The sequence below is a fragment of the Pinus tabuliformis genome, chromosome 7 (assembly GCF_031772625.1).
Source record: "Pinus tabuliformis cultivar Carrire ecotype Pingquan chromosome 7, CPIR1, whole genome shotgun sequence".
Taxonomy (NCBI): Eukaryota; Viridiplantae; Streptophyta; class Pinopsida; order Pinales; family Pinaceae; genus Pinus; species Pinus tabuliformis.
In genome coordinates, this window is record NC_142293.1 from 571161417 (window position 1) to 571186342 (window position 24926).

The 24926-nt window shown below is 37.3% G+C and overlaps 1 long non-coding RNA gene across 2 annotated transcripts; it reads right to left on the bottom strand.

Annotated features, from left to right (window-relative positions):
• Positions 1-5851: 5851 nt before the first annotated feature.
• LOC149248708 (uncharacterized) lies at positions 5852-17811 on the bottom strand. Of its 2 annotated transcripts, none has more exons than XR_016265765.1 (2): positions 17087-17811; positions 5852-6197 (listed from the first exon to the last, which is right to left on the bottom strand). It is a non-coding gene; the product is annotated as an uncharacterized LOC149248708 (long non-coding RNA). The 2 variants fall into 2 exon arrangements; XR_016265764.1 differs by having other exon boundaries at positions 5852-6289.
• Positions 17812-24926: the final 7115 nt, after the last annotated feature.

The following is a 24926-nucleotide window of genomic DNA, read 5'->3' on the forward strand; positions in this document are numbered from 1 at the left end:
GTGGCTATTAAAAAGATTTGAAGTAAACTACTCTAAGCATAAAACATACCATAATTTAACAAAAAGTCTATAAATAGTTAAGGTCACTAAAATGAAAACCAGAAAATAAGATATGGAAATTCCTATTGATATAAAGAAACAAACATCCCTCACCTCCTCCCTCCATCCATTCAGAAGAGAAATGGACATTGTTTTGCTTAGTTTGTTTCAACTATCTAACTACCTAGACATACATTTGCTTTAGAAATTTTCCCACTCTGCTAGTCTTTATTTTTTACTTTTCCCTCTTTGCTTTGAGTTGGCGCTCCATATATTATACGTTAAATTCACACAGACATGATAATAGCTTTTGGATACAAGTTAAAAAATTATGGGAAATGTTTTCCATACAAGTTAAAAAAAATGTTTTGAAGAATTGCCAAATGAAGAGGGAGAGAAAAGAAATGCCACTTGGTCAAATGAATCAATGGGTCAGATCAACGAATTAAAATAATGGGAACAACTCCAACCAACGCTTCCTTTTGTCACAATACTTGCTTGCAATTAATGATATTGGTTAGAGTTTATACCTGGTTGGGAGTTTTGTGTTCACTGCCAAAGTCGTGTCAAACCAACAATTGAATCTACTTTAGCAAGAGCATTTTTTTTACAAAACCTGCAAACCCGAGAAGTAAATTTAGACCCTAAATACTTATTGATAGCGCAAGGATGCTTGTGCATGGCTCTGGTAAATCGTCAGAGATTTTTATTAAAAATCCTTACCCAAAGAGGAGGCATAGTACCCATGGTTAGTCTCTAGGCCAGGCCCGCAGGGACATTTCTCTCTTTGATGTTGTTTCTCTGGAACCCACGAAGAGTTTCCAAACAAATACTTTTATACGAGAACCCTGAGAAGGGTCAACAAGAAAAGAAACAATGATTTAAAAGAAATGCCAAAAGAAATACCACTTGGTCAAATGAATCAATGGGTCAGATCAATGAATTAAAATAATGGGAACAACTCCAACCAATGCTTCCTTTGGTCACAATACTTTCTTGCAACTAATGATATTGGTTAGAGTTTATACCAGGTTGGGATTTTTGTGTTCACTGCTAAACTCGTGTCAAACCGCCAGTTGAATCTCCTTTAGCAGGAGCATTTTTTTTAACAAAACCTGCAAACTCGAGAAGTAAATTTAAAACCTAAATAATTATTGATAGCGCAAGGATGCTTGTGCATGGCTTTGGTAAATGGTCAGAGATTGTTAATAAAAATCCTTACCCAAAGAGGAGGTGTAGTACCCATGGTTAGTCTCTAGGCCAGGCCCGCAGGGACATTTCTCTCTTTGATGCTGTTTCTCTAGAACCCACGAAGAGTTTCGAGACAAATACTTTTATATGAGAACCCTGAGAAGGGCTCAACAAGAAAAGAAACAACGAGTTAACAACAATACTTAGCAAGGAAAACTATATTTTTAGTAAGGAAAACAGTGAATATACTCATCACAAATAACTTGAGGGCATGCTCACAGGATGAAAGAGAAGCCATACTTAGCCTAGCATAACCATTTTTTACCAAACTAAAAATTCCAAGACCTAGCCTAGCATAAGCAAACTATGTAAGACCTAGTCTAAGACTGGAAATTTTGAGGGGAAAAACAATCCAATAAAATGGAAATATGGGCGTACCTGGTCATGCTGCTTCAATCTGAAAAGAAAGAAGATCGGTGGTGAAAATCCACCCCTACCTCCCCCTGCCTCTTTAGGGCATAGACAACGTCCATGGTTGTAATAGACTTATGCCTAGTGTGTTCCGTGTAGTTTCATCCCAATAAAAGCGAGCCAGTTTTCCTCCTCTCATGTGAATCAGTTGTCGCTATTTAAAGCTCGATCTCTAAGTAAAGGAGTGGAGTAGGAACGCACAAACGGGTTCGTCTATGGAATAAGTATATGATCAGGACATTATAGGGCATTAGCAAGCACCTCAGAGGGATTGCATTCTTAGATTTAATGTATCCTTCATTGGTGTAGGGTTTTAAGTTAGAATTGTGCAAAGAGGGACAATGAAAAGGATGAGCGATATATCACAACACTGAGCACAAATTGTTGGGGGTGTAAGGTCCGATCCTTTTGGCTCATAGAAAAACCCTGTTATGTCACCATAAAGGCAAACAAAATAGAGAATAAATATTTGTTAAAATAAATGGCTCATAGAAAAACCCAAAAGACAAGTTGAGACGAAATTGTTATTTTGTCTTAAACTAAGGTCTTAAAATAAAACACCTTTCCATGTAGTGTAATGTATTTGGTAGAGGGAAAGTTGATTATTTCCCATATATTTAAAACTAGGTTTGAAATAGATTTCTTTAAAGGCGGTGTTCTTATTGACTTACAGGCCAAATGTGACATCATTGAGGAGGCACACAATGTGTTTTGTGAAATTCCTAAACATAACATAGTCTCATGGACAACAATGATTGTGAGATATTAATGGAAAGCTTCAAATTAAATGACATTAAAATCCCATTGTTAAATAAATAAAATTCTTTCCATTTCCCTCTAAATCAATCTATTCACAATGATCTTGCTTTATTACCAAGAGGTAGTCAGTGGAAATATTTGCAAGCAACAACAACTAGGACCTCTTTGTTTTTTTCTTTTTCTCTGTGATTTCTCATCCTTTTTCATAGCCATGGCCATCGGAAAGAAGGAAGGGGAAACTAAATTTGGTGATAAAGAAAACATTTTTGATAGTGAAAATGGCAATAAAATGTTAAAGTTAGTAAAGGGTGAATGCTTGATAGACATGTTCACTAAACCATTAGCTCGTAGAGGAGTAGCTTGGCTACTCATGCAGCTGTGGGTAGGTTAGAGTGCTTTTTCATAGAAGCAAGCTCCATAATCTATAGTGAGGGTTGCTGAAGAATTTAAATCTGCACTTGGAATCTCTGAAGCAACTAATTGCAAGCTTCAGCAAACAAAGTCATGTGTGGCTAGTTGATGAAGGTTGTCATTACCTCAATTTTACAAGTAGATATTATGGTATCACACCAAGAGTGGAACACTATGTCTGCACGGTGGATATTCTTGGTCATGCTAGATAGTTGGAAGAGGCAATGGATCTTATCAATAAAATGGCATTTTAGTATTGTGCTTTGGGGATGAATACTGCTTGCTACTTGTAGAGTCCAAGGTCATGTAAAACACGGAAAGCATATGAAAAAAAGTCATTCTTGCTTTGGTGCCACATGATAGATCAACATATTTTCTATTTGAAAATGCCTATGCAGTGGCTGGGAAATGGAATGATGCAACAAAACTAAGGAGAACAATGAAAAACAAATCCCTGAAGAAGGAATCCACATGCAGTTGGATTGAAGTTAAGGATCAGGTGGATTCATTTGTTGTAAGAGATAGTTCACATCCACAAAGAAAAGAGATATACAGAAAGCTATAGGAATTTACTGAGCAATTGAAGGACTCAGGGTATGTCGTTCAAAGCAATTCTATGCGGGATTTAGAAAAGAAGAATGATGAACAACCTCTTTATTAATCTAGTGAAAGATGGGAATAACTTGTGCAATTCATTATTCCACAAGATGATTGTAATGCTGCTATAAAGCCTGTTAACAAGATTGTTGGTCAACGAGTTGTTATGAGATACACAAATGCATTCCATTATTTCCAGAATAGGTTACCATGAAAATTATTGGTGATAATGATGACATCCAAAAACAAATGAGATATACTCAAAGTTAGAGGAATTCACTGGGAAAATGAAAGAAGACAGCATTAAAACATTCAATCGATTGACAGCATTAATTTATCAGTTAAAAAGTCTATGATGGGTAGGTCTGACATCTGAACTAACAGCTACAAGAAAAATTACATGCTGTATTTAAATAAAAGTAGGAATCAGGATGCAACAATTAGCTCTTAAACCTATCAATTGCTATTAAAATGAGTAGAAAAGGGTGAATTTATGAGCAGTGGCTACATCCTATCTCAAGTGGGATTTACACACTACTCTTGTCATCAACTATGGCGCTGATGCATTATCAGATTTCACAGAGGTATAGAAGTGGATTTACTAGCAAGATGACACAACATAAGAAGGGAATTTTAGTAACTAATTTTTCCAAAAACAACAAAATTTGAAGTTATTGGTTTCGAAATAAGTTGATTTCCCAGTTCTTGAATCTGAAGCACTTTATGTGAGAAAATCAAGAAAAGAGATAGCATAATAGCAAGGAAGGTACAACAACGCTAAAGTAAATGGTTAACCAGTCCTGAGTAGCATCATGAACATAATTTACCTTGTAGAGAAGTGCCCATATATGAAAATAAATTATTACGTACTTTGATAATCAAGCATTTACATGGTCATAAGACGTTTAACTAATGGTTTTGTCAACACTTTTGGACCGACTATATAGGATGATTTTCCTCGTATTTTGGGATTGTCGAAAACCCTTTTAGGTGTAGGATTTTGAGGGACATTTGATATCCATTTACACATCCACCTTTGGAACTTCACATAAGGTTAAGCATATCAAGGATTGAAAATGCTAGACGACTTTTTATGTTTTGGTACATGATAGTTTAAGAAGAGAAAGTCTCCTTCCCATTAATTATATCATAGTGCATTTTATTTCTGGATTAAAGATCATGTATCAGCCCCACAATATGTGCTTTAAGAAATAATGATCTGGGTGAGGTTGACTTGCAACCGCTAGAAATATGAGTATTAGTGCGGATAGTGGAATCAAGGATGAATTGTTTTGGGCTACTTTTGGTGCCCACAATCACCTGCACTTACGATGTAAAAGAACAAAGATATTGAGGTGACTTGGTGACCTTTCTTTGCTATCTTGAAAATTCCGACTTGCGGGAGATTTCCTTTTCAATCAATACTACAAGCCCTCATTGTTTAACTGTTACTCTTTCTTCTCATCGCCAGTAAAACTTTTGAAGTTTGATTTTAGCCCTTTTCATGGTAAGAGGGTGAGTTCATGATATTCAAATCTATTACAAATGATAAAATGTATCCTACACAATTTTACTTTGATGTGGAGCCCCAGCTCGATCAACAGGTTTCCTTTCAGATTCAAACAGGGCATATATTACAAATGACACTAATATATTCTATATCATTTACTGAAATCACTACATCGACACATAATCGATGGTAACAATATTACATTCATTTTTGAGTGAGCCTCCGCCAAAGTATAAGTTGGTTCACCTATGAGGTGTATATCAGTCGATCTATATAGACTTAGATTTTATAAAATTCAACGTTGGAAATCAAATGCTCTATGAAAGTAAAGCACCCTTTTTCTTACCAGGAAAATGCAACCACATAAGGAAAACCCTAACCAGTGCTGCCGAAATTTCATAGAGCACAACCCTAAACCATGTTCACTTCTGAACTTGGCTGCCCAGGTTCTCTTAGAGCACAACCCTAAACCATGTTCACTTCTGAACTTGGCTGCCCAGGTTCTCTTAGTTGGCATTAAATGGTGGTATTTTTTTGTCAAATTTGTTCAGAATTTAAGATGAATTTGTTGGAATCACAAATTTGATTTGAGTGGTGAAGTCTTTACAATTTAAGGTACTGAATTCATATAGGTCATCAAAAACTTAATTTAAACAGCACAAAAATCTCAAAAACATCTCATAATTAAAAAAAAAAAAAAACCATTCTAATCGACCTTCCAAACAAAATCGGTTTTTTAACTATCCATCTTTTAAATAAAATCAGTTTTTCAATTATCAATCTTACATAACTATAACCTTCCATTAAAAAGAAGCCAAAAATGTTCCAATAATCTTAAATTTTAAGTATACATTTCCAATTTTCAATGTTCCGTAACGATAACCTTCCATCTACCAGCAGTAGAAGAATATTCCAATAATCTTAACTTCTAGGAATGCACCACACCCCATCATTTCCAATATAAGAACAACTATCTGTCTAAATATCATCTTCAACACGTAATAAAATGAAGAAGAGGGCCTTCCTCTACTGCGTGTTCATCTTTAAGGATTTCGAGTTTCACACCACAAATTCATCTTTTCCATTAAGGATTTCATGTTTCACATCCCAAGTAATCTTTTGCTTTTCCTCCCAAAGCGAAAGCGAAAGCAGAAGATAAATGTAAGACATTAAACCAGCAATGAAAGAATGGCATCATGAGGACTTCAGCAGCTTTGAACTGGTGTGGGATGGCATGTATATCAAGATCGGAAAAACAGAGAAAAATATGCTCACAGAATTATTGAAGTGAAAAAAAAAAAAATTCCTTACCTGTGTTGGAATGGTAATTCCAACTGCAGGCGAACAGGGACAGCGATGGCAGCCGACTCAGTCAGCACGCTGCATCCAAAAACCACCGAACGAAACCATAAAACCGTCCAGATCATATCGGCATATCGGCAAGTCGGCATATCGGCGGGTTGGAGCATCGGAGGCAGGCAGTGGCAGCGATATGAATATCGCCGACGAGCGATCGCCGATATCGCATCGGCAAAGTCGAAGTGAAGGAATTATAAAGGAGCTTTTGTGTTTCCGACGAGCGATCGCCGATATCGCTATCGGCACATCGCTATCGGCAATGTCATAGGGTCGGGGTCTTTGACATGAGTAAAGTTGTGATGCGATGAAGGGCGGACCCGATGGCTTCCCAAAACCAAATTGTATAAGGTTTGTCTTTTCCGTTGACCGCCGTGGAGGAAACGCTGAGGCTTTTAATGCTGTTCGTATTGTTTGGTGGAGGCCTGTTTTAAATGGTTATGGGCATACGTCCCATTTATATTTTTATATATGCATTTACGTAAGTTTAGGTGTAGGCCATTTAATATGGTTATGGGCCACGTTAGTTTTTTTTATTATGTTTTCATATATGACTATGTGTGTAGTAGTTTTAGTGTAGAGTGGCTGCAGGAGCATATAGTGTTGTGCGCGTTTCTTTTGGGTGAGGCGTATTGTGCCTGCGCACAATTTTTTTTATGTAATTGTATTATGTTGTGGCTGCGCTCGGTGGAGCAAATTTTTGTAAACGCACAGCAGTGCGAGATATGAAAGAGGTGATGTAATTGTTTTTGACCCCCATTGTAAAACAGAAGATTATGTAATTTTCACAGCAGTGGAGTATGTAATTTTTGTGGTAAATGTTGAACGCACAGCAGTGCGGAAAATGGAACAGGGGAGGCATGTAATGTTTGTTTGCCATTGTAAAACATAGGAGCAGCAAGAAATTGTTTTGTAATATCCACAGCAGTGGAAAATCTGTGAGAGCAGCAGAGTTTTATTTTTGAATCCCTCTTTGCACAGAGGATGAAGTTTGTATCAGGGTTTGTATTTTAATCAATAGAAATATTTTTATGGCTGTGTAATACTCTGTTATGAGTAGATTTGTTTTAAAAGCTTCCCTGTGCACAAAGGTCCTGGAACAGTGGAAACAGAGCATTGGCTCTGTGATGTTAGAATGTCTGGTTTTGGTATTTCCCATTGAAAAATACCCAGCAGTGGTATCAGAGCTAGTCCGGGCTCTTTGATGGTGACAGAGCAGGTTCATGCTCTTTGAAGACTCAAAGAAGCTGAAGGAAGGTGTTGTTGCAGCAGTAAAACTTCTCCAGCAGTGTGAAGACTCAGCCAAAGGGATTCAGGTATTTCTCAAGTTTTTTGAGTTATTGTTGAAGGAACAGTCAGTTGTTTTAAAAAAAAAACACAGTCAAGTAATTTGGAGTATAGATAAGAATGGCAAGGTCAAAGAAGAAAGCCTCCAAGCCTGCTAAAAATGTGTCTCCCTCCTCTACTAAACTAGAAGGCAATCCATTAGAATACATTTTATTTGAAACCCCAAAGTTTCATGGAAACTTTGATGTATGGGAAATAATGATGAGGGCTTTCCTAATGTCTGAGGGGATTGAAGTCTGGGAGTCAGTGATTGATGATAGCAAGATGGATAAAGAATCCATGGAGTATGATGCACAAGCAGCAAAACTAATCTTGGAAGGGCTGCCTGATTCTGTGAAGAGGAATCTAGGAAAATATACATCAGCAAAGGATATATGGGATAGACTGCATGACCTTCATGCAGAGGGAGCACTGACCATGACAATGAATCAAGAAGAACCTATCATAGAAGCTGAGAATGAAAAGCTTGACCTCATCAAGCTTCAAGTAAGAGAAAAGGATGAAGAGCTTGCCAAGCTCAAGAAGGAACTTGATGAATGCAAGAGGAAACATCATGAAGAAGTCATGTCTATGACAAATCAGCTGAATAGTGCAAAGAAGCAAGCAGATGTCTTGACAAGTGAACTTGAAGAAAGACACAAGAGAGTGAACAAACTTGTAGAAGAGATTGGACAGTACAAGGTAGAGGTCTCCTCCCTTAAGTCCGAACTACAAGAAGCCAAGAAGCAGGCACAAGGAGCTGAAAAGAAAATGAAGAGCAGTCAAGCAAAAGATGAAGAAATCTCCAAAATGAAGACTGAGATTATCTCCTTCAAAATAGTAGCAGCTGAAGCTACTCGTAGCAAGGAAGAAACTGAGGGACAACTAGCAAAGAAAAATAATGAATGTGAAAAGTTAGAAGAAGAGATTGTCCTCCTCAGGAAGAAGGTTGAAGGGATGAACAAGATCATGAAGAGCTCTCAAGCTCTGGATGACATGCTCAGCTATCACAGATCTCCATTTGATAAATCAGGACTTGGGTATGTAGGTGAACCCTCAAACAAGGATGAGGATGCTTTAAGCAAAAGAGATGTGAAGAAGCCAGAAAGAGATGGTGATGCTCCTAGTTCCAGCAAAGGCAAGGAGAAAAATGAAGGCTGCAATAAAAGAGATCCTGCTCCAAGTAGAAAACCAGCTCCAAGAAGAAATGTCGCTGATGTCAAAAATGCAAGAGGTAATGGTGATCATCAAAGGATCTCAGGGCAGCAAGAATTCAGAAGTACATCAATGAAACCTCCGTCTCCCAGGTACCAAAGTTCATTTTATGGTTATTGTTATGCTTGCTCAAATTTTGGTCATATGGCAAAAGACTGTAGAGCATTTCATGGAGATAAATGTTGTGGTCCCAGAAAATCTCCAAGAAACAATTTTAGAAGAAATCATGAAATGTTATTCATGAAAAATGTTGAATGTTTCAAGTGTCATAACATTGGGCATATGGCACGAGAGTGTAACTTGACATGGGCTTCTACACAAGCTAGACCCATGCAAAAGAAGAAAGTTACACAAGTATGGAGAAAGAAGGAAATGCAACCTGAAAGCCCCTTGAACTCCCCAACTGATCTAAATTTATTTTGAGAAAACTTGCCAAAAGAAGACAAGCATACATTAAAGGGGAGCTTGAAATTTTTGTTTGCTGAACTGTATTAACAGTCATTTGTTGATGGAGGATGTATTGCAGCGCAGCAGTTGCAAATGAAATCTTTGATAGTCCCTCTGAAAGGTAATATGCAGCTGTGATGAAATCAGCAATGTTTTTGCTTTGTTTTTATGCAATATGCACAGAAATGCATAAAGAAGAAAAGATGGCAGCGCTGAAATGTAAAGAGCAGCAGCGAGATAAGAGAAAAATGCAGAGCATGGAGACCCTCACAGCAGTGGGAGGACAAAACATAAAACAACAGCTTGAATTTTTTTTTGTGATGCACATGCATTGAAATGCATAGCAATGGAAGGTAGTTTCCTTCTATGTAATGTGATAGAACATACTCACAGCAGAATGAGTGTAATGCACAGCAGATGAAATGTTTTGTATTGGGAATGAAAATGCAAAGCAGTGAGAAGAAAATGAGAAGGCAAAACGCAGCAGAGCGTAAATGCCCAGTGGCTGAGAATGCAATGAAATTTCTCACACAACAGTAAAAAAAATGTAATGTTTTTCTTCATATGCAATGCAGCATGCAAAGAAATGCATAAAGAAAAACAGGGACAACAGATTTTTAATGCACATGGATGAATGAGAATGTGTATGGCAGCAGAAAAATGAAAGGAACTGCACAGCAGTGCATTGTGTAATTAAAAAAAATGAAACTGAAGATTGTGTGAAGCAAGGGTGCATAAGAAAAGGTAGCAGCCTGTGTTATTTTTTGTGGAGAATGAAGTGCCAAGAGTATGGGCACACAGCAGTATGATGAAACAGAAAGGCAGCGACAGTGCAAATTGCAAAGGAAACGCAGCAGCGAATAAAACCCAGGGATGACAGTCTATGGTTATGGGTATGGACAGCAATGCAAATGTGAAAAATGCAGCAGCAAGAAGTTTTGAACAGCAGCACATGCAAAAGAAATTTTCCTTACAGCAGTAAAGGTAAATGTAATGAATTTGTTGTTCATTTGAATTGAAATGCAATATATGCAACAACAGTGAGTGTGTTGGTTGCATCTGAAATGCAAGTGAGACACAGCAGAAGTATGATTGTAATGAGTGAAGGGGAGCACGCAGCAGCGTGAAGAAAAGTTTTCCCATTGTGAAGAAGGGAAGCACGCATAAGTGCGCAAGTAAAGAATTCTCACACAACAGTGTGAATGTGAGAAAGGGAAGGCACAACAATGCAGAGTTTGCAAAGAAATGTAAGTGAAGTGCAGCAACACAACAGCAAGTGTAGACACAGCAGTGTGGAGTAGACACAGTAAAGAAGATGGCACAACAGTGCAGCAAAGAATATGCAGCAGCATAAAAGAACATCGTAATGAGTTTGCACACATAGCAGTGCAATGGTTGTTTGTTTTGGAACTGCATTTGAAGCAGTCATTTGGTGAAACCCTCTATGAAAGAGGAAGATGCTTTCCAGCATAGTGTAGTGAATCCCTCAGTCAAGAGGAAGATGCTCTTTAGCAAAGTTTGGTAAATCCCTCTGTCATGAGGAAGGTGCTCTTCAGCACATTGTTATGGTGAATCCCTCTGTCATGAGGAAGGTGCTCTTAAGCACAGTTTCAGGTTAATCCCTCTATTAAGAGGAAGACAACATTGTTTGTTTATGAACTGCATCAGAAGCAGTTAGTGAATCCCTCGATGAGAGGAAGTGCTTGGGTAAGATTGAATGCCCAGCAGTTGAAATTAAAGGGGAGTGTTGGAATGGTAATTCCAACTGCAGGCGAACAGGGACAGCGATGGCAGCCGACTCAGTCAGCGCGCTGCATCCAAAAACCACCGAACGAAACCATAAAACCGTCCAGATCATATCGGCATATCGGCAAGTCGGCATATCGGCGGGTTGGAGCATCGGAGGCAGGCAGTGGCAGCGATATGAATATCGTCGACGTGCGATCGCCGATATCGCATCGGCAAAGTCGAAGTGAAGGAATTATAAAGGAGCTTTTGTGTTTCCGATGAGCGATCGCCGATATCGCATCGGCACATCGCTATCGGCAATGTCATAGGGTCGGGGTCTTTGACATGAGTAAAGTTGTGATGCGATGAAGGGCGGACCCGATGGCTTCCCAAAACCAAATTGTATAAGGTTTGTCTTTTCCGTTGACCGCCGTAGAGGAAACGCTGAGGCTTTTAATGATGTTCGTATTGTTTGGTGGAGGCCTGTCTTAAATGGTTATGGGCATACGTCCCATTTATATTTTTATATATGCATTTACGTAAGTTTAGGTGTAGGCCATTTAATATGGTTATGGGCCACGTTAGTTTTTATTTATTTATTATGTTTTCATATATGACTATGAGTGGAGTAGTTTTAGTGTAGAGTGGCTGCAGGAGCATATAGTGTTGTGCGCGTTTCTTTTGGGTGAGGCGTATTGTGCCCGCGCACAATTTTTTTTATGTAATTGTATTATGTTGTCGCTGCGCTCGGTGGAGCAAGTTTTTGTTAACGCATAGCAATTTTTTGTTAACGCACAGCAGTGCGAGATATGAAAGAGGTGATGTAATTGTTTTTGACCCCCATTGTAAAACAGAAGATTATGTAATTTTCACAGCAGTGGAGTATGTAATTTTTGTGGTAAATGTTGAACGCACAGCAGTGCGGAAAATGGAACAGGGGAGGCATGTAATGTTTGTTTGTCATTGTAAAACATAGGAGCAGCAAGAAATTGTTTTGTAATATCCACAGCAGTGGAAAATCTGTGAGAGCAGCAGAGTTTTATTTTTGAATCCCTCTTTGCACAGAGGATGAAGTTTGTATCAGGGTTTGTATTTTAATCAATAGAAATATTTTTATGGCTGTGTAATACTCTGTTATGAGTAGATTTGTTTTAAAAGCTTCCCTGTGCACAAAGGTCCTGGAACAGTGGAAACAGAGCATTGGCTCTGTGATGTTAGAATGTCTGGTTTTGGTATTTCCCATTGAAAAATACCCAGCAGTGGTATCAGAGCTAGTCCAGGCTCTTTGATGGTGACAGAGCAGGTTCATGCTCTTTGAAGACTCAAAGAAGCTGAAGGAAGGTGTTGTTGCAGCAGTAAAACTTCTCCAGCAGTGTGAAGACTCAGCCAAAGGGATTCAGGTATTTCTCAAGTTTTTGAGTTATTGTTGAAGGAACAGTCAGTTGTTTTAAAAAAAACACAGTCAAGTAATTTGGAGTATAGATAAGAATGGCAAGGTCAAAGAAGAAAGCCTCCAAGCCTGCTAAAAATGTGTCTCCCTCCTCTACTAAACTAGAAGGCAATCCATTAGAATACATTTTATTTGAAACCCCAAAGTTTCATGGAAACTTTGATGTATGGGAAATAATGATGAGGGCTTTCCTAATGTCTGAGGGGATTGAAGTCTGGGAGTCAGTGATTGATGATAGCAAGATGGATAAAGAATCCATGGAGTATGATGCACAAGCAGCAAAACTAATCTTGGAAGGGCTGCCTGATTCTGTGAAGAGGAATCTAGGAAAATATACATCAGCAAAGGATATATGGGATAGACTGCATGACCTTCATGCAGAGGGAGCACTGACCATGACAATGAATCAAGAAGAACCTATCATAGAAGCTGAGAATGAAAAGCTTGACCTCATCAAGCTTCAAGTAAGAGAAAAGGATGAAGAGCTTGCCAAGCTCAAGAAGGAACTTGATGAATGCAAGAGGAAACATCATGAAGAAGTCATGTCTATGACAAATCAGCTGAATAGTGCAAAGAAGCAAGCAGATGTCTTGACAAGTGAACTTGAAGAAAGATACAAGAGAGTGAACAAACTTGTAGAAGAGATTGGACAGTACAAGGTAGAGGTCTCCTCCCTTAAGTCCGAACTACAAGAAGCCAAGAAGCAGGCACAAGGAGCTGAAAAGAAAATGAAGAGCAGTCAAGCAAAAGATGAAGAAATCTCCAAAATGAAGACTGAGATTATCTCCTTCAAAATAGTAGCAGCTGAAGCTACTCGTAGCAAGGAAGAAACTGAGGGACAACTAGCAAAGAAAAATAATGAATGTGAAAAGTTAGAAGAAGAGATTGTCCTCCTCAGGAAGAAGGTTGAAGGGATGAACAAGATCATGAAGAGCTCTCAAGCTCTGGATGACATGCTCAGCTATCACAGATCTCCATTTGATAAATCAGGACTTGGGTATGTAGGTGAACCCTCAAACAAGGATGAGGATGCTTTAAGCAAAAGAGATGTGAAGAAGCCAGAAAGAGATGGTGATGCTCCTAGTTCCAGCAAAGGCAAGGAGAAAAATGAAGGCTGCAATAAAAGAGATCCTGCTCCAAGTAGAAAACCAGCTCCAAGAAGAAATGTCGCTGATGTCAAAAAGGCAAGAGGTAATGGTGATCATCAAAGGATCTCAGGGCAGCAAGAATTCAGAAGTACATCAATGAAACCTCCGTCTCCCAGGTACCAAAGTTCATTTTATGGTTATTGTTATGCTTGCTCAAATTTTGGTCATATGGCAAAAGACTGTAGAGCATTTCATGGAGATAAATGTTGTGGTCCCAGAAAATCTCCAAGAAACAATTTTAGAAGAAATTATGAAATGTTATTCATGAAAAATGTTGAATGTTTCAAGTGTCATAACATTGGGCATATGGCACGAGAGTGTAACTTGACATGGGCTTCTACACAAGCTAGACCCATGCAAAAGAAGAAAGTTACACAAGTATGGAGAAAGAAGGAAATGCAACCTGAAAGCCCCTTGAACTCCCCAACTGATCTAAATTTATTTTGAGAAAACTTGCCAAAAGAAGACAAGCATACATTAAAGGGGAGCTTGAAATTTTTGTTTGCTGAACTGTATTAACAGTCATTTGTTGATGGAGGATGTATTGCAGCGCAGCAGTTGCAAATGAAATCTTTGATAGTCCCTCTGAAAGGTAATATGCAGCTGTGATGAAATCAGCAATGTTTTTGCTTTGTTTTTATGCAATATGCACAGAAATGCATAAAGAAGAAAAGATGGCAGCGCTGAAATGTAAAGAGCAGCAGCGAGATAAGAGAAAAATGCAGAGCATGGAGACCCTCACAGCAGTGGGAGGACAAAACATAAAACAACAGCTTGAATTTTTTTTTGTGATGCACATGCATTGAAATGCATAGCAATGGAAGGTAGTTTCCTTCTATGTAATGTGATAGAACATACTCACAGCAGAATGAGTGTAATGCACAGCAGATGAAATGTTTTGTATTGGGAATGAAAATGCAAAACAGTGAGAAGAAAATGAGAAGGCAAAACGCAGCAGAGCGTAAATGCCCAGTGGCTGAGAATGCAATGAAATTTCTCACACAACAGTAAAAAAAATGTAATGTTTTTCTTTATATGCAATGCAGCATGCAAAGAAATGCATAAAGAAAAACAGAGACAACAGATTTTTAATGCACATGGATGAATGAGAATGTGTGTGGCAGCAGAAAATGGAAGGAACTGCACAGCGGTGCATTGTGTAATTAAAAAAAATGAAACTGAAGATTGTGTGAAGCAAGGGTGCATAAGAAAAGGTAGCAGCCTGTGTTATTTTTTGTGGAGAATGAAGTGCCAAGAATTTGGGCACACAACAGTATGATGAAACAGAAAGGCAACGACAGTGCAAATTGCAAAGGAAACGCAGCAGCGAATAAAACCCAGGGATGACAGTCTATGGTTATGGGTATGGACAGCAATGCAAATGTGAAAAATGCAGCAGCAAGAAGTTTTGAACAGCAGCACATGCAAAAGAAATTTTCCTTACAGCAGTAAAGGTAAATGTAATGAATTTGTTGTTCATTTGAATTGAAATGCAATATATGCAACAACAGTGAGTGTGTTGGTTGCATCTGAAATGCAAGTGAGACACAGCAGAAGTATGATTGTAATGAGTGAAGGGGAGCACGCAGCAGCGTGAAGAAAAGTTTTCCCATTGTGAAGAAGGGAAGCACGCATAAGTGCGCAAGTAAAGAATTCTCACACAACAGTGTGAATGTGAGAAAGGGAAGGCACAACAATGCAGAGTTTGCAAAGAAATGTAAGTGAAGTGCAGCAACACAACAGCAAGTGTAGACACAGCAGTGTGGGGTAGACACAGTAAAGAAGATGGCACAACAGTGCAGCAGAGAATATGCAGCAGCATAAAAGAACATCGTAATGAGTTTGCACACACAGCAGTGCAATGGTTGTTTGTTTTGGAACTGCATTTGAAGCAGTCATTTGGTGAAACCCTCTATGAAAGAGGAAGATGCTTTCCAGCATAGTGTAGTGAATCCCTCAGTCAAGAGGAAGATGCTCTTTAGCATAGTTTGGTAAATCCCTCTGTCATGAGGAAGGTGCTCTTCAGCACATTGTTATGGTGAATCTCTCTGTCATGAGGAAGGTGCTCTTAAGCACAGTTTCAGGTTAATCCCTCTATTAAGAGGAAGACAACATTGTTTGTTTATGAACTGCATCAGAAGCAGTTAGTGAATCCCTCGATGAGAGGAAGTGCTTGGGTAAGATTGAATGCCCAGCAGTTGAAATTAAAGGGGAGTGTTGGAATGGTAATTCCAACTGCAGGCGAACAGGGACAGCGATGGCAGCCGACTCAGTCAGCGCGCTGCATCCAAAAACCACCGAACGAAACCATAAAACCGTCCAGATCATATCGGCATATCGGCAAGTCGGCATATCGGCGGGTTGGAGCATCGGAGGCAGGCAGTGGCAGCGATATGAATATCGCCGACGTGCGATCGCCGATATCGCATCGGCAAAGTCGAAGTGAAGGAATTATAAAGGAGCTTTTGTGTTTCCGATGAGCGATCGCCGATATCGCATCGGCACATCGCTATCGGCAATGTCATAGGGTCGGGGTCTTTGACATGAGTAAAGTTGTGATGCGATGAAGGGCGGACCCGATGGCTTCCCAAAACCAAATTGTATAAGGTTTGTCTTTTCCGTTGACCGCCGTAGAGGAAACGCTGAGGCTTTTAATGATGTTCGTGTTGTTTGGTGGAGGCCTGTCTTAAATGGTTATGGGCATACGTCCCATTTATATTTTTATATATGCATTTACGTAAGTTTAGGTGTAGGCCATTTAATATGGTTATGGGCCACGTTAGTTTTTATTTATTTATTATGTTTTCATATATGACTATGAGTGGAGTAGTTTTAGTGTAGAGTGGCTGCAGGAGCATATAGTGTTGTGCGCGTTTCTTTTGGGTGAGGCGTATTGTGCCTGCGCACAAATTTTTTTATGTAATTGTATTATGTTGTGGCTGCGCTCGGTGGAGCAAATTTTTGTTAACGCACAGCAGTGCGAGATATGAAAGAGGTGATGTAATTGTTTTTGACCCCCATTGTAAAACAGAAGATTATGTAATTTTCACAGCAGTGGAGTATGTAATTTTTGTGGTAAATGTTGAACGCACAGCAGTGCGGAAAATGGAACAGGGGAGGCATGTAATGTTTGTTTGTCATTGTAAAACATAGGAGCAGCAAGAAATTGTTTTGTAATATCCACAGCAGTGGAAAATCTGTGAGAGCAGCAGAGTTTTATTTTTGAATCCCTCTTTGCACAGAGGATGAAGTTTGTATCAGGCTTTGTATTTTAATCAATAGAAATATTTTTATCGCTGTGTAATACTCTGTTATGAGTAGATTTGTTTTAAAAGCTTCCCTGTGCACAAAGGTCCTGGAACAGTGGAAACAGAGCATTGGCTCTGTGATGTTAGAATGTCTGGTTTTGGTATTTCCCATTGAAAAATACCCAGCAACCTGGTCAAAAAGAAAAATGTTGAGGTTATTATGAAGAGGAGGAGAAATATTTGCACACTCGACTATAAAAAAAGGAATTAACTTTGCATAATGTTTTATTACCGTTGCAAATCTGCTTTGGGTTATGGCAGTTCATGAAACTCACACCGCTTGGCGAACTCATACAACGCGGAGTCGGCTTCTTGTTGTGGCCAATTGTATTCTCCCCATAATATTCTCCACTGCAACATTGTGAATAACTTCGGAATGTTGCAGCTCAGAATAACTTTAGAGAGTCCCAACTGTGGCAGCAACCAGCTGACTACGCCTTGTATCACGCCCCAAACGGTGTGACGTCCAGGAACTGCCATAGGCCAAGGCAGAGTTGAAGGTTAATAAAATGTTAATCAAAATTAATTCGGTTTCGTCCCTTGACTTACTTATGGCATGCTCAGTTCAATGCGCGAGTGGGTCTCCCCTTCGATAGTTCGCTCTGTTAATCTTTCTCCCCATCCTCTGTTTAATACTCTTCCTCACATTTCTTTTGTACCAAGGAAGACATCTTTCTTTTTTTTAATGTGGGCATATTCATCTTTCTTTTCGGATCTTGATATGGACGCCAACCGTCACGGGTTGAAAGCGATCGAAGTTCTTCTGATGCCATCTTTTCCTCAGGATGATATTCTCATCCATGTGCTGGTTTGTTTGCTTTTCAATTAAAGTTTGATGTTGATCATCTGCTTTACCTTTAGGTAGAAAAGCAAAAGCTGAATTCACTGAACCCTTACAGAGAACACGCAGAACAAAGAAAGTCGTATTCGTCTTGGACTTCTCTTTGTGTCCCATCACTGCTCAGTGTTCAACGCACTTACGTTTCATTTGTTCAAGCATCTTCTTTCTGTCATATTTATATTATTATTCTTTTATTCTTTTCTTCATCTTCTTGTGGGCACTAATATACTGCCTTGCGTTTGAATGAAGCGTCCACTTTTAAGTAGAAAGTGTAAGATAACGTCCACGGTTTGAAAACACATGACAAGCTGAATTCTTTTTCACGGTACACTTTACATATCACGTATCATTTAAAAATGTAGTGTTTCAGATGTTCTTTGATTTAGCCCTATGTGATTGTAGGGGGATTTTATTGCTTAATATGTCTAAGTATGCCAGTTTATTATTAAAATTAAAATTTTAAATTTTGTGAATGTTGATCCAAATAACCATAATTAATTTAAATGTTTTATATAGTTATTCAAATTTAATTTATATGATAAAATAATTAATTGAAAGAAATATTACTTTCAACAAATTTGTTTACCATATTGAAATTCTAAATGACTTTAAATTTTGAATATTTTTACTCATTTTTATTCTTTACTAAAGTCAATACCATTTAGTAAAATAAAGTAAAAACCATTTAGTATAATAAAATAAAAAGGTTATTTTAACACAAAGAATCGAAAAATCTTGCTCCAAATTTTTTTAATATTTCTTTTAATTAAATATTGGTAAAATGAATCAAACCGTATCCTATGGATATATTAAAATCTCTAAAGACATAAATATTTCCAGGTCAAAGTTGTAATATTTGAAAATTTTGTTATCATGCTATATAAAAAATATCATTAATCTAATATTAATATTAATGAATTATAATATTAATATTATAAATTTAATAACTTAGGATTAATACAATAATATTAACTTTGTTATATTATAATATATATTAATATATCATGATATATATTAACTCGAGATATATATGGGAGGGTAGAACAAAGACAAAGTAATAGAGGTGGAGAGATAGAGGGAGTGAGATTAATGAAGAGAAAAGGAGAGAGAGGAAGGATGAGAGAGGACTTTAGAGATAGGAGGAGAGAGGGAGGGATAGAGAAATGGAGTAGGAAGGAAAGAGAGGGAGAGAAGAAGAATTACATACATAAAAATGGAGAGAGAAAGAGAGAGTGAGAGATAGAGAAGGAGAGATAGGGAGAAAAGGGGGAGAGAAGGAGAGATAGTGATAACATTGGAGGGTGGAGAGAGAGAGAGAGAGTGACAAAGACAGAGATAAGGAGGGGAGACAAAGGGAGGCAAGAGAGAAAGGGAGGGAGTGGAAGGAAAAGAGCTTGGATTAGAGAGAGAGAAGGAGAGGAAGAAGGAATAGATAGATAAATATGGAGAAATAGTATGTATGTTTTGGGGGTGATATAGAGGGATAAAAGAGAGACAAAGATATATATATATATATATATATATATATATATATATATATATATATATGGAAAGTGAAGAGAGGGAAGAATAGAGAGATAAATAGATATGGAGGGAGAAAACATGTGTGTTTGGAGACAGGGAGTGAGTTAGAGAGACAAAGAAGGAGAGATGGAGGGAGATATAGATATAAATGGAGGGGGAGAGAGGGAAGAAGAATTATTGCACTAGATGCATTAATTTCAGTGTAGATGGTGATTTCTAATCCTATTTGATTGCTTGCATTGAAGAAGATAAACTGAAGGACATGGGAGAGGAGGAATGAAGAGAGAGAGAAGGAGAGGAGTGAGAGAGGGAGAGGAGGAATGCAAAAAGAGAGAAGGGGAGGAGTGAGAGAGGGAGAGAAGGGTAAGAGAGAGAGAGGGAGACACAAAGATGGAGGGGGGAGAGAGGGCGAGAGAGAGAAGGAGAGAGGGAGGGAGATAATGACAAGGTTGGAGAGAGAGAGAGAGAGAGAGAGAGAGAGAGAGAGATGGGGGCTGAGAGAGGGATTTGGGAGAGAAAGGGAGAGAGGCGACTTGAGAGAGAGGAGGAGAGAGGGAGGACAACGCGTTGGATTTGGAAGGGGAGAGAGGGAGGCAAGAAAAAAAGACATATAGAGAGAAAAGTGGAGAGAGAGAGAGAGAGAGAGAGTAAAAAAAAAGAAAAAGATGGAGAGAGTGTGTGTATGTTTGGGGGTGAGATAGAGAGATAAAGAAGGAGAGATGGAGGGAGATATAGATATAGATGGAGGGGGGTGAGAGGGAAGAGGATTTATTGCACTAAATGAAATGAATTCATGCCAGGTACATGGTGATTTCTAATCCTATTTTATTACTTGCACTAGATGCATTAATTTTAGTGTAGATGTTGATTTCTAATGATATTTCATTTCTTGCACTAGATGAATTGATTTCAGTGTGGAAGTTTATTTCTAATCCTATTTGATTTCTTACAATAGATGCATTGATTTCAGTGCAGATGTTTTCTAATTATATTTGATTGCTTGCACTGAATACATTGATTTCAATGCAGATGGTGATCTCTAATTCTATTTGATTACAAGCACTAAATGCATTGATTTCGGTGTAGATGGTGATTTCTAATTCTATTTGATTTCTTGCACTGTATGCATTTATTGATTGTGATTTCTAATCCTATTTCATTGCTTGCACTAGATCCATTAATTTTAGTGTACGTGGTGATTTCTAATCCTATTTGACTATTTGCACTAGATGCATTGATTTTAGTGTAGATGTTGATTTCTAATCATATTTGATTGTTTGCACTAGATGCATTGATTTCAATATAGATGGTAATTTATAATCATTTGATTGTTTGCACTAGATGCATTGATTTTAGTGTATATGTTGATTTCTAATCTTATTGATTGATTGCATTAGATTCATTGATTTCAGTGTAGAGGTTTTCTAATTTTATTTGATTGGGTGCATTGGATGCATTAATTTCAGCGCAGATGGTGATTTTTGATTAGATGTAACTCAATGTATGACGCTACATAAAATTAAAGTTATTGGATTAACAATGTGCATTGATTTTAGTGTAAGCACAAAAAAATGATTGACAAATTGTTTTCATATTTGTGTTATAGTCATTCAACGTATTAATATTGGACAATAAGAGAGACAAAGTATGATGTTTACTACAATAGTTCAAGTTAACGAATTGAATACTTTACAATCTCAACTATCCTTTTCATATAATCAATATGAAAAAATGGAAAACTAAAAAATAATTTAAACATTTTGTAAATTTGACCAGTCATTAAAAAAAATTCAAAATTACATTATTTCTTGAATTTTGCAAACAAACTATAGATAAAAAAATAAATCATCAAAATGTTTTGAAGGAAATACATTAACACATTAGCAATAAAACGAATCATTTCAAGAGCAATCTTGATGCAATAAATTATTAAAACTACTCTTCAAAATATATTTAGTAATAACTAGAGGGACACTATTAGGAATTATTAATTGTCAAAAGTTGCGATACCTAAAATTAAATGAAATATATGTGTAGTATCAATCCTCTTGCAAATTATTGACATGATTTTCTCTTACAAACTAATTACTAATAGAAATATAACACATATAGAAATATAACACAAAATTTGTAACATTCACAAACATTACGATCCAAATCCAAACACACAAACCACTCAAAGCATCCAAGCGCATACACACATACTAAACAAAAACAAAATTAAAGAAGAGAATGATATAGTCATGTCAAACAAAGAAAACGTAATGTAAATTTCAAAGTATGAATTTCATCTCAAACATATACATAATAATGATAATCTAAAAATGTGTTATTGTCGCCCTCAACTGGAACTAGCCTAGATCCATCTAACTTCGGATTTGTCATGCCCCGAGAGGGATGAAATCCCTCGAGGTGCAAACCTTTTCTCAAATTCCACACTCCAAAAAGAAAGCTTGCACCTCGAGGTATTTAATCCCTCTTGGTGCATGATATATCCAGAGTTAGATGGATCTAGGATGGTATGTCAATTCATGATTTAAGGGGAAAGTAAATAAAAAAAATATAGGATTAAATGAATCCAAATTCTGAACATTAATTATAACAAGCATTCCCTAGAAGTAAGGGAAATAGGGAACGCTGAAATAAACTAAGATGTTGTTTGAAAATAAAAAAAGTTTGTTGAATTGTTTATGAATAATTAATAGAGAGTCCATTTAATATTGTCTATGAATAACATATTAAAATGATCTTTTATATGTTTAAGTGATGTTATCGATGAACGTATATAGAATGAATTGTGTTGGTGTTGGTTATTTTTAAAGAAAGTAAATTCCAAGGAAATTAGTTTTCCTATTTGTGTTGTGAGCTGTAGGGTCATGTAGGTTTTCTATTTTCCCCACTATGGAGGTTATCGATGGGGCTCATCCCATTGTATCAGAGTAGATCTACAAGCCCCTTCTCTTTGTTTGATTGTTTCCATCGATTTTTGTTGATTGTTTTCTTGGACTTATATCCATACAGATTAGACCCATATTGGATCAATATTGGAGCAGAATAATTGCAGATCACAACATAAACCTTGTCTTCTTTGTTGATGCATTCAATTTCTTTGTGGCCATTTGGTGGGGCACATTCAACCTTATGATTTCCAGAGCTAGATTGATTGCTCGACTTTGCAATCATTGAGATTATGGCACCCCGTATTTAGATAGTGCAAGCACTCTATTCAATCTACATTTAGAAGATTTTTTGGACCATGTCATAAGTCTAACATCCGTCGATATTGGCTTTTTTGCTTGAATTTTATATTTTTCTATTGTGTGGCGTCTTTTCTTCAGCACTAGAAAATTTCCATTGTGCATTTAAATTTTGTGTAAGAACTACAGATCATCCACAAATTTTCCATGAGAGGTATTTTTAATTGAATTTTTTTTGCAAATATTTTGTTGTGGCCTTTTATTTGAAGGGGGATTTTTTATTATTTGTGATAATATGGTAGAATTGAGGACCGTTAAGCTCCTCACTCCCCACAATTATCATACATGGAAGATAAAAATGCAACAATTCTAATCCAAGGGATTTTGGAAAATTTTAGTAGAAAATCAACCCACATTCACCAAAGAAATGGAGAAGTTTTCTTAAAGAATCAAGCTTGATGAAGCCATGGGTTTAACTGGGCTTCATGTTTCATACAGTTTGTTATTCCATCTTGATAAATGTGATACTCTGAAGAAAAGTTGAGACAATATGGTCTCTCTATTTGGCAAAGTAGACGAGTTCAAGGCCTTACAATTGGAAGCCAAATTGTCTTCATTGATCCCTTATGAGCATGCCTCTATTGAAGATTATATTTTCAATTTCCATCATTGGTTGCACAGTTAAAAGGATGTGAACACACCAAATCAAATAGTGAGTGGATTTTCTTGATTCTATCCAATCTGAAGGGTTTGTATCAGATATTTTCTTGTACATTTTATTCTATAATGGATGCGCTTGGTGATCATTTTAAAATTCCTTCTCTTGAGTTATTTTGTGAATGCTTAACAAGAGAAAAATGTAAGCCTTAGTAGTTAATTTCTCTTTCTAAATGTACATCTCAATCTCTTGTATCACATATCTCCAAAGGAAAATCCAAGACTAGTCCTCATAAGAAGAAGCATTCTACCCAAAGTAGTGAGCCTCCCTCCAAACCCCAATAAAAGTAAAATCCCTCTCCATCCTCTTCCAAGTCCAAAACGTCTTCCTCCAAGCCATGGAAGAAGAGGTCAAATGAAACTTGCAGCTTTTGTGGAGGAGATGGGCATAAAAAATCTAAGTGTTATAAAAAACTTGAAGCATTGAATAAAGCAATGAAAAAACATAATATTTTAGTATCCAAACCCTCTTCATTTGGTAAAGGGCATGGTTTATCTACTTGAGCATTACATGCATGCTAAAATTGCTAGATATTTGACTCAGGTGCATCTCGTCATATGAATCATTCTAGTAAGTTGCCTCCACCTCCATCTGATTGCAGTGTTTCCCAGATTGCAGTGGGATACTCTTCATAGCTTGATGTTCGTGGATCAGGCACTGCATAGTTAGATTATGGTTGCATCAAGAATTACTTTCTAGTGCCTGATATCTCTACAAATTTAACTTTTATTTATCAGGTCTTCCATTCTGGTGATGGGAAAATAGTTGTGTTTTCTCCTAATGATGTAGTCATTCGAGAACTACAAGATCCAAAAGTTGTTGTTGAATATGGACAGATAGATCACAACTCTCACTTATATATATTATCAGGTTTTGAGCCTTCTTCTGATAACGCTTTTATTGCACATGTTAATTCATTAAGTAATATTTGGCATGAATATTTGGACACCTTAAGTATAGATATTTGCAACAAATGAATTTTCAAAATCATGTTCTTGGGATTCCTAAGGTGTGATGCACAGATGGAGTTTGTCCAGAATGTGTTCTTGGCAAACAACATCAAGATCCCTTTCCAAAAGGGAAAGCATTGCGGGCTATTGTTCCTCTCGAGTTAGTTCATAATGATATTATAATCTTTCCAACTCGTTATTTTATAGAAGCTAAGTATGCACTTACCTTCATTGATGATTCTCTTGAAAATATTGGGTATATTTTCTTAAGTTTAAAAGTGAAGTCTTAGTCCCTTTCAAAAATTTTAAAGATTTTGTTGAGAAGCAATCCTCCCTTTTATCAAGAATCTACACATGGATGATGGTGAGGAGTATGTCAGCCATACATTCAAATATTTTTGTAGAGAACATATTTTTGTGCCCCATAGAAGCCCACTATTGTTATTGTTGTGCCCTTACATTATTATTCTTATGTAGGGTCTAATTATATTATGAACCCTTATACTCCTATATATACCAAGGAGGTCTTATCACTTGAATCATCCAAGAATGTTCATTTACATAATGTAAATGAGGTCTCCCCCTCAAGAGGATAAGTTTTAAGCTGTTAATCTATATTTTTTGTGAGCTGGTTGCATAACATTTCGTATCAAAGCTTTGGATTCTAGGGTTTCACTTCTTCAAACAGGTCATCTTATAATTTTCGCTATAATGTTTTTTCTACTATGCTTAAGAAGCTG